The following is an 11,313-nucleotide window of genomic DNA, read 5'->3' as shown; positions in this document are numbered from 1 at the left end:
TTACTACAGACCTAAAACTAGTAAAAAATGACTACTGTAAACAAGAAGTTAAATTATTTTCCAGCCAGGAGATTCTATTTCAATATCAGCTATAAGAAAACTAAATTGCTTTTAAATTTTGTTGACAAAGTCTCTCTAACATACTTGTGAGCTGTTTTTAAATTTTAAAAGCTTAAGTTGCAAGACCATCTAACCTTCTGCTTAAGAGGAATTAACATTTATGGAAGGCTTACGATACATCAGATATTACTGTAGGCAATTTAATTATATTATTGCATATATTATAGTGATTCAAACCCAGTTTGATTTGCTCCAAACTTTTCTTTCCACTATGCTTCACTGCCTTGTATGAAGTGCCAATGGATTTTGATATGTGGAAGAGCCTGTTATTCCATTTCAAACATGCATCTAATCAAGGATACAGAACACAGCAGGTATGTACAGCAGTCTGAATGCATCCCTTTGACTTGTCAGTGACCTGGCAGTTCTACTCGAAAGTTCCTTTTAGCATCAAGAGGACTTCTTGTCCGTTTCCTTGTCTTCAAGTACTTAAACCAGAGTCACTGTTCCCCAGGGGTGAACAGGGCCAGATGCTGCAACTCTGAAAAATCTTTATCCTGACTTACTTCCCTAGGCAGAAAGAAGGCATCCTCTAGAAATCCAGGTCAGCCAAGATATTTAGGCATTTTTATACCTCTTCCCCCCTTAGACTCTTTATCGGCTGTGCAGAAGGGATTATGCTACTTGTGTTTAGTAAAATGGCTTGGAGATTTCTGTTTAAAAGGAGGAACATGGACATGTAAGTCTAAATAATATGAAAAAACAAAAGAGAATCTCGGAATAGAGAGAAATGCCTATTTCGAATATCTCTGTACAATAATTGATATTGATCACATTTTCCTTTCCTCTGAAAGACATTTTTAACAAAATATACAGACACTAATGAATAATTTACCAGAACAGAATCTTGTGTTGAAATTGGCCAAAATGTTTAATGCATTTTATTTTAGCTCCTTAAATATTCTGATTTGTGTTAACTATGTCAGGAGACAAAGAAGTAAGGCAACAAATTCTTTATTTGTAAAGTGTCTCCCTCCCAGCACCAGGGCTGGCAGAATCATTGCTTACTCTGATACTGTGATTTATAATAAGAAAAATATATGTTTGGTCTTCCTTGAATTCCTGGCAGAGAGATTCTAAAAACTTGGGAATTTCCTAGGTGATGAGACCTAAGAATGGAAAAGTGTCTTTTGTTATGTTAATGAGGTGACTTTTGGAAAGTCCCTAGGTGACTGAAAGATGGAGGCTGGGAGGCTGGTTGCCAGGGGAACCAACCACGTGATTAGTGATTAGAGGATTGGAACTTTCAGTCCTACCACCTACCCCAAACTCCAATCTCTGGGGAAGGGGAGAAGGGATGGTTATTGAATCCATCACCAGTGGACAATGATTTAATCAATTATGCAGATGTAATGGAGCCTCTATAAAAACCCAAAGAATGGGGTTCAGAGAGCATCCTGGTTGGTGAGCACATAAAGATTTGAGGAGAGTGGCATGCTCTATAGGAGAGAACGTGCAAGCTCCAGGGCCTTTCCCCATGCCTCGCCTTATGCTTCTCTTTTATCTGACTCTTTCTCTGAGTTCTGTGAGCTGCTCTAGCAAATTAATCAAACCCAAGGAGGAAGTCATTGGAACCTTCAGTTTACAGCCAGTCAGTCAGTAACACAGATGACAACCTGAATTTACTATTGGCATCCAAAGAGGGGAAGGGGCTGTCTCTGGGGACTGAGCCCTTAATCTATGGGATCCGAGGCTATCTCCAGCTAGATAGTGTCAGGATAGAGTTGCAAAATTGAGCTCACTAAAGCATTTGTTGAATGGATGAGTAAAATAGCAAAATGAATGCAAAAAAGGACACGTAATGGAAATAAATCTACCACCCCATGTCCCTTTATTTCATAAAGTACCCATGCCTCAGCTTGCATTGAATGCTTTGCAGTCACAATCTACTAATCTTCAAAATGCCTCACTCTAAGAAATGGACTCCCTTTGACTGATATAATGATAAAAAATCTGAACCCATAGGTGGCATGGCAGGCTTAGAATCTTCATGGCAACTTTCAGACAGCTGACGAACAGCCTCAGCACACAGCCATGCTGCTGCCTCTGTCAACCCACCCATTGACTGTAGGTAAATTTAAGGCAAAGCTTCATAGAGACCACAAAAGTACAAAAATGGTAAGAATTCCAGCTACAATCTGTGTAATCCATTTAATATATCCAATTGTATCTATTTAAATCCACTTATTTATCTTATCTATATTGTGTATATACTGTGAGTCCAAAATGATGTTACTGCTCCTAGCAGCAAAAACCACAGAATTTAGAAATTAGCACATAAATAATCAGCACCATGAGATGAAAGTTTAGGATAACATGGAGCTGCTAGAAAGCATATATGATTTTGAGGAAAACACCATTAACCATCTAGATTCTAAGTCTCAGGGTCATAGAGCAGGCTGGACTAAATTGTCACCCTTCTCTTTGAACATCCACTCTGGATCCAGTGCCAACTATCTTGGAATACATGCATGAAACTTTCACATCTACTTCCTTCTCCCTTCATGCTCATTTTGGAATAGATTCTCCAATATTCAGACTCCCTGAGTTACCACAATTGAGGCACTCCAGGTGGAGACATTCCAATCATCCAGTTATCTTTGCCTATAGTGTCTGGCCCAGGGTAGACAATAAATATTTGCTTGATGAATTGATGAGAACTGGGGTTAAGCTTTTTAAAAATAAAAATAAAGGTAATCCAGATGTTGCCAATAACACTGCTGGTTCTATGAAGAAATGATTAAAAGAATTAATTTTCACTCCTAGTCAAGATGGTGGAGTAGGTAAATGCTGTACTCACCTCCTCCCATGACCACATCAAAAGCACAACTAAAGTATGGAACAACCACTCTGAGAACCACCTGAACAAAACTCCCATAACTAAGGAAGCAAATAAAGAAGAAGCCACATCAAGAATAGTAGGAGAGGGCAGAGACATAGAGTAGGCTTGTCCCACACCCATGTGTGCAGTTAAGAATTTGGAGGGAAATCTCAGCTTCAGAGGTGCCACTGAAGAGTGAGGGGTCCCAATCCCACATCGGGCTCCTTAGCTCAGAGCACCAGTGCCAAGTAGAGAAGTCCCTATAACAGCTGTGAAAATCATCAGGGACTCAGTCCAGGTAAGTCAGAGGGCTGTTAGAGAACTAGGCATTCTCTTAACAGGCCCAAGTACAGACTCACTCACTCACAAACCCTCTCCCTAAGCTCGAGAGAAGGGACAGCAATTTGAAAAGTACCAGGGGCATACAGGGAAAAACTGAATTGTTTGGCTTCAGAGCAAGGGTTGGAGGTGCAGCTCTCTCCTATACTAAAGTGTCAGCAGGCACCATTGTTCCTTTGTTGAGACCTTCCCCTACACAGCCTGCAGTCACAGGTGGGAGCCAAATCTGAGTCTCCATTAACCTAGCTAACACTGCTCTCACTCCACCCCATCCAATTCACATGTCTGGCCTAAACCTCATTCTGAGGCTAATCCACCAAAGTGGTAAGCCTGACCCCATGTTGCAGACTTGCCTAAAATCTCTCGAAGGTCCACAAACCATAAACATTAAGAGGCTGGCCTCGGCATGCCCTGTACCTCTTGCTAAGTGGCCCCACAACTGGTACTAGTGGCATTCAGCCTAGGTTTACATCATAACATCTCACAGGCACCTTCTAGCCCAGCACAGGCAGCTACCAAAAACAGCTCACTTTGTAGCTCCTACCAGGTGGCCCCCAGCTGGACACAGACAGTGGCTAAACTTGGCCTGCTCTAGATCCCCTCCCAAGAGGCCCAAAAGCAACATATCTTCTGGCTAGCTTCCGATCGCACCAGAACACCACCCAATTAGTGCCATGAACAACACATTCAAAGGGTAAACTCAGCAGGCACTAGAGCCCCACTAAAGCAAATGCCGCTCCATGGGGTCGATCCTTTCACAAGCTTGTCTGCTATCGTCCTTATAGCCAGTCAGCCTGAGGGCCAATTCCACCCACTTACGTGCCAACAGCAATCAAGGCTCAACTACAATAGGAAGGCACACACACAACCCACACAAGGGACACCCCTAGAGCACCCAGCTCAGGTGAATAGGGAGACTATACCACTGGGACCCACAGGACACCTACTACATAAGGCCACTATGCCAAGACTGGGAGATGTAACAGATCTACATAATACAAGAAACAAACACAGGAAGGCAGCCAAAATGAGGAGACAAAGAAACATGTCTCAAATGAAAGAACGGGACAAAACTCCAGAAAAAGAACTAAACAAAGTGGAGACAAGCAATCTACCAGATGCAGAGTTCAAAATACTCTTTATAGGATGCTCAGTGTTCTAAGAGGAAAAATAGATGATCTCAGCGAGAACTTCAACAAAGAGATAGGAAACATAAAAAAGGAGATAGAAATTTAAAAACAGTCAGAAATAAAGAAAACAGTAATTGAAATTAAGAATACATTTGATGGAATCAACAGTAAATTAGATGAGGCAGAAGATCAAATCGGCAATTTGGAAGATAGAAAACACCAATTCGAAACAGCAAAAAGATAAAAGAATTTTTTTAAAAAATGAGAATAGCTTAAGGGACCTCTGGAACATCAACATTTACACCATAGGGTAACCAGAAAAAGGAGAGAGAACAAGGAGTTGAGAACCTATTTGAAGAAACAATGACTGAAAATTTCCCTAACTTGGTGAAGGAAATAGACATACAAGTCCAGGAATCGCATAATCTCAAACAAGATGAACCCACACCAAGACACATCATAATTAAAATGCCAAAGGTTAAAGACAAAGAGAAAATCTTAAAAGCAGCAAGATAAAAACAATTCATTATTTACTAGGAAGCTCCCCAGGACTGTCAATTGATTTCTTAAAAGAAAGTTTGCAAGCCAAAAAGAATGGAAGAAAATATTCAAAGTGATGAAAAACAAGGACTTACAATCAAGATTACTCGACCCAGCAAAGCTATCATTTAGAATAAAAGGACAGATAAAGAGCTTGCCAGACAAGAAAAAGCTGAAGTTCATCACCACCAAACCAGTATTATAAGAAATGTTAAAAGGGACTTCTTTAAGAAGAAGAGAAATAATAAAAATATGAATAAGAAACAATCATAAAGAAAAAAATTCTCACTGACAAAGGCAAACTCATAATAAAAGCAGTGGATCAACCAGCAGTAAAGCTAGAACAAAGTTTAAAAGGCAAAAGTAGGAAGATCAACAGTGAATTAAGGGATACACACAAACACATATACACACATGAAGGATGTAAAAAATAACAAAACAAAACATGGAGGGGGTGAGCTAAAATGATAGTGGCTTGGAATGTGTTGGAACTTAAGCAACCATCAACTTAAAATAGACCACTATAAACACAGCTTAGTATATATGAAGCATGTGGTAACCACAAATCAAAAGCTACAAAAGACATACAAAAAAATAAAAAGAAAGGAATCTGAACACAACACTACAGAACATCATCAACATACAGGAGGAAAGAGCAAGAAAATAGAAAGGAATAGAGAACTAAGAAAACAATCTGAAAACGATAAAGTGGCAATAACTACATATCTATCAATAATCGCTTTAAATCTAAATGAATTAAACGCTTCAATCAAAAGACAAATGGATGAAAAAGAAGTAGTACATATATGCAATGAACTATTACTTGGCCATAAAAAAGAATGAAACCTTACCATTTGCAACAACAAGGATGGACCTAGAGGTTATCATGCTAAGTAAAATAAGTCAGACAGAGAAAGACAAATACCATGTGATTTCACTTATATGGAGAATCTAGAAAACAAAATAAATAAACAAACAAAACGGAAACAAAATCATAGATAGCAGAGAACAAACTGATAGTTGCCAGATGGGTGAGAGCTTGGGGGCTGGGTGAAGAAAATAAAGGCATTAAGAAGTATAAATTGGTAATTATGAAAGAGTGACAGGGATGTAAAGTAAAGCATAGGTAATATAGTCAATATTATTGTAATAATTATGTATAGTATCAGATGGGAACTAGACTTATTGGAGTCTAGTTATATAAATGTCTAACCACTATGCTATACACCTGAAATTAATATAATATTGAATGTCAACTATAATTTAAAATTTTTTTTAAGTTTTTTAAAAACAGTAAAACACCATATATGTTATAAAAAGTAAATAAATAAAAAATTTTTTAAAGTTTTTAAAGAATGAACATTGAATAAGTGGTGCTTGAACACCGGCATGACCATCTACTATGTGAACTTGAACAAGTTATTTAACCTTCTTAAGTCTGTTTCTTCCCCCTATAAATAGGAATTAAAATGATACATTTCTTATTTGCTTTTTGTGAGGATTAAGTGGGATGGTGGCAACATCTTCATTAGCAAATATTAGATGGGTAAAGCACCTATGTTTATATCTACTATTCTACTTATTTCACTATATTGTAACCTTCCATTTACCCCACTAACTCTGAGTTTCTTGGGGTCAGGGCTTTGCCGGACCTTTCTTTGAATTCTGACTCATAAATGCTATTGCACATGGTAAATGAAGCAAGAGTCTACAGTCTCGTTTACCAAATGTTGGTGACAACCTTCCTTAGGCTCCTAGGACTCCAGTTCTCCAGGTCTCTCAGGCCCTCTAGACATCAAAACCTTTTCACTGAAATGTATAGAATCTAAGAGCAAATAAGGACATCAGTCAATGGCTTAATTATATCTTATTACTGGGATAAGGAGATTCCTCAGTCCTACATGGTTCTTTCCTTAAAGTTTGGTTTGGCTTGAATATTATAAAGCCCTCTGCCTAGGGAGGCCCCTGAGTTGACCATAAGCAAAAGCTTCTGTCTCCATGGATTCTGTCTCCATTATCTTTTCAGCTGGCCCACTCCATATTTGAATACATCAATCCATTCATGAAATTTATAAATACACAACTAAGACAAGGGAGAGAAGGCTATTTCTTTTATGTTTCGTTATCGCATTTGCTTGTGAGTGCACATGCAGTAAAAGAAAATCCTCATGTTGTCAGATAATGACTTTAGCTGCTATCTCTCAACTAAGTGCATCCACTCTAGAAGCTGCCTCTAGTGACCGCTAAGACCATTGGGCTTTCACTCTCTAATGAAGAGATTATGCAATACTATAACCCTGTCTGGTTTGGTAGGAAAACAACTATAATTAAACATAACAGCATCAATTCTACGTGCCACACAAAAGTTACATTTGAGATCTCTTTCAACATTCAGACCTGACAACAATCCCAACACCACTGGAGGTGAAAGGATAAATAAGCAGTGGCTCTCAGCCTTGACTGCACATTGGAATCACCTGGAGAGCTATAAAAACTCATCGGGAGTGATTTCCATAATTTCCACTCTCAGCAATTGTTTTTCAATTGGTCTAAGGCACGATCTGGACACAAGATCGTTGGGGATTAAGACTCCCCAACTAATTCTAATATGTACTCAAGGTTCAGAACTGCTGTTACAGTTTCCCACCTAATTGAATTGGATGGGAGAAGATGGCATCTTAACCTCATGAAAAATAGTTTGAATACTGTACGCTATCACTTAAACGTGGAATCTAAAAAAGCCGAACTCATAGAAACAAAGACTAGAATGGTGGTTACCAGGGCCTGGGCAGTGAAGGGAACAAGAGATAGCAATCAAATTTCCAGTTATAAGATGAATGAATCCTGGGGAATCTAATGTATAGCATAGTGATTATAGTTAATGATACTGTATTAAATACTTGAAAGTTGCTAAGAAAGTAGATCTTAAATGTTCTCACCACAAAAAAAGGAAACAGTAATTATGTGATGTGGTGCAGATGTTAGCTAGCTACAAGAGTAATAATTTTGCAATATATAAATATATCAAATCAATACATTGTACACCTTGAATTTACACAATGACATTGGCAATTGTATCTCGATAAAACTGGAAAAACATATAAAATTAAAAACTGAGTTGGCAATACCATACTAATATAGGTGTCACTTTAGGACCAGGTTGAAGAAAGAAAACTATTTGTGAGAACTTGATTTTAGTTTTAGGAAAGTGTGTAATGATTGTGTGTCCCATGCTACTACCACTCCTGAAAGAAAGAAAAGAAAAGAAAAGAAAGAAGAAAGAAAGAAAGAAAGAAAGAAAGAAAGAAAGAAAGAAAGAAAGAAAGAAAGAAAGAAAGAAAGAAGGAGGAACATAAACATTCAGTCCATAACATATAGTATATGTAAAGACTTGAAGACGTACCTGACAAAGTTATAAACAATAAATATTAGTTACCGCTATTTTTATTGTTGTATACAACGATGTAATAAGTTGATCTTTTAAAGTGATAAGTCAAAAAAGTAAGAAACAGAGTTTAAAAGGGGAGAGAGAGAGAGAGAGAGAGAGAGAGAGAGAGAGAGAGAGAGAGAGAGAGAGAGAGAGAGACGAAGAAATATCTGCTTGTATTGAATATGTGGACTGGAGTAAGCTAATGTCCCAGTTGGACCCTGACTGAAGGGTTTTCTGGAACACAAGACTTTTAATGCTAAATCCAGGAAAATGCCAGGCAAATCGGGACTAATTGCCCACACTAATGTGGACTAACTTGGTTAAGTGTTACCCCTGGTTCTGAGAGTGTCCTCAGGGACAAGAGGAAGTTACTCACGGGAGGAGGGGTGATGATGGTGGTACCCTCCTTAGTTCATTCACTTCCAACATATTGAGGTTTACAGGATGATTATTAGTGTGATTAATTTTATAGGCACAATACCTTTAGATGATACACTGTTTATAATGGTAAGAGACTCTTTTGCGCCACGAAGATTATCTCATGGCAAAGACCCCAAACAACTGTCAAACTTAAATATAAAAAAATATATATTTTAAATACAAATATAATCATACTATATTTGTTGATCTTTTTTTGGTTGATAAGTTGAATGTCCAAAATATGTTACTTCCAGATATTTTTAAAATAATAAACACAGTTTGCATTTAATCTGGCCTATCAAGGTAAAGATAACATTTCAATAATGCTTTTAGAAACCCATGCAATGGGGAAAAGTTTAGAAAGTGGATTAGTGGATGTTTGGGAATGTTCCTGTCATTATGTGATATTTTTGCTGAGAACCATAATAGGTGTGTGTCACCTATAAAAATTCTCATATCTTCACATTGTTTTTTTAAAAAGAAGTTGTAGTAGAACTTCTCCAATTCTCTAAATAAAGAATTTGTGTGATTTTAACTCAACGTATTAAAACTATAAAATGGCAACACATTCAGTGAGTTGCAAGACTAGTTGACATAGCTAAGATGGAAATTTATTAGTCAAATTTTAAAATAAAATCTTTGCAAAATTGATTAAAGGAATTTTGAAATGATTTTATTATATTCAGTACAACTAATGATACATTATTTTTATTTGGATCTAAATGGCTTTGCGTTGCATGTTTTTCAACAATGGCAACAGTTTAAAGTCCTGAAATCATTTGAACTTAGACCTAGAACTTCAAATTGGTATATCACAAAGATTTTTAAAAGCAATTAGACATATTCAATAACATTTCTCCTAAATATTATTTATGGCTAATGAGGTCAAAGGATTTTTCTACCATTAATAAATGAATTCATTAAAATATTATCTATTTACTTCATCTTTTTAATTTTCTATTATTGTGACTACTTTATAATGGATAATATATTTATAAAGTAGTTTGAGGATAAAATTTACCAAAAAATAAGTATACATACATAAAATGGACACTCATACTAAAAAAAAAGAAAGAAAGTCTCTGAGATAGAAAACTATCTCAAAGCAGAAATCTTGAAACAGAAATTCATGATGCCTGTCTAGCCCAGAGTTGGTACTCAATAATATACATTCAATGAAGAAATGAGCTTCTTCTCAAGGTTCACAGATGTTGTCACATATTGCAGGGTTTTCTTTTTTAAGGCCGAATAATATGTCATTGCATGTATATACCACATTTTTCTTTATGCACTGAGGGCATTATACCGAGTAAAATAAGCCAGTCACAGAAGGACAAATACTACATGATTCTACTTGCATGAGGCATCTAATATAGTCAAATTCATAGAAGCAAGGAATAGAATGGTAGTTGCCAGGGGCTAGAGGGAAGAGAGAATGGAGGAGGTATGCTAGTCAACAGGTATCACATTTCAGTTATGCAAGATGAATAAGTTCTAGAGATCTTAAGTATAACATTGTGCCTATAGGTAACAGTAGTATATTTTACACTTAAAAATGTGTTAAAAGAATAAATCTCTTAAGTTTCCTTACCAACATTTAAATTTTTAATTAAAAATTTTTAAATTAAAAGAAATTTAAAGCCCTTCCACAGCAACCATCACCATACCTGGAAGAAATGACAAATGGGTTAAGAACATCAGCTTATAAAAGTTTCTACCCAAGCATTCAGAAAAAAAAAAAAAATCTGAGAAGCATCATGTGTCTATAGAGGAGATGTCATTATAATCAATTACAATCATCCATGTCAATATTTTCTAAATGGAATGTAATAATAGGGAATCTCCAAAATCAATTCAATTCAATGAGGAATTATTGAGTGCCTCATATTTGACTCGCAAATGATATAAGTTAATATAAAATAAGTTATCTATGACTTCCGATTTCAAGAAATTCATGTTTAACATTAGAACATGTCTTCAAACTTCTACTTGGAGATGGGCGCAGACTAATATTGGGAGAATTTGAGCCACTTGGTATGAGTTCATTCTTTAGTAGATGTCCAGCTTCTTCATCTCACCACAGGTTCATCTCCTCCTTGCTCCCCTATTTCATGCTGGAAATGGACAGACTCATGAATTAGCATCTAGTAAAGCACCAACCTATGCTGAGCTGACGACCCTCTTCATGTTTAAGGTCAAGTGGTTTGCACTTCTTTCATGATTTTAAAGGATCTTCCCCTACAGTTGAGCCTCAGTAAAGCTGAGGGGAGGGTATCTCAAATTTCTCTTCTTCCATGTCTTTTTTCTGGGTTATGATCAACATGGAAAATAAGCAAAAAAGATAATTTAGATTATTTAATCCAAAGTGAGTTATATAAATGGATGTACTATTGTCCCAAAACATCTGGAAACAATCCATATGGAACAATAAGGTGGACGATTAAAAAAATAATAAAAATAATTACCCAGTAAAGATTAACCATGAAGGCAGTAAGTTAGAAGCTTAGTAAACT

Source organism: Pteropus alecto, unplaced genomic scaffold (genome assembly GCF_000325575.1).
Source record: "Pteropus alecto unplaced genomic scaffold, ASM32557v1 scaffold224, whole genome shotgun sequence".
Taxonomy (NCBI): Eukaryota; Metazoa; Chordata; class Mammalia; order Chiroptera; family Pteropodidae; genus Pteropus; species Pteropus alecto.
Note: the sequence above shows the minus strand (reverse complement) of the source record.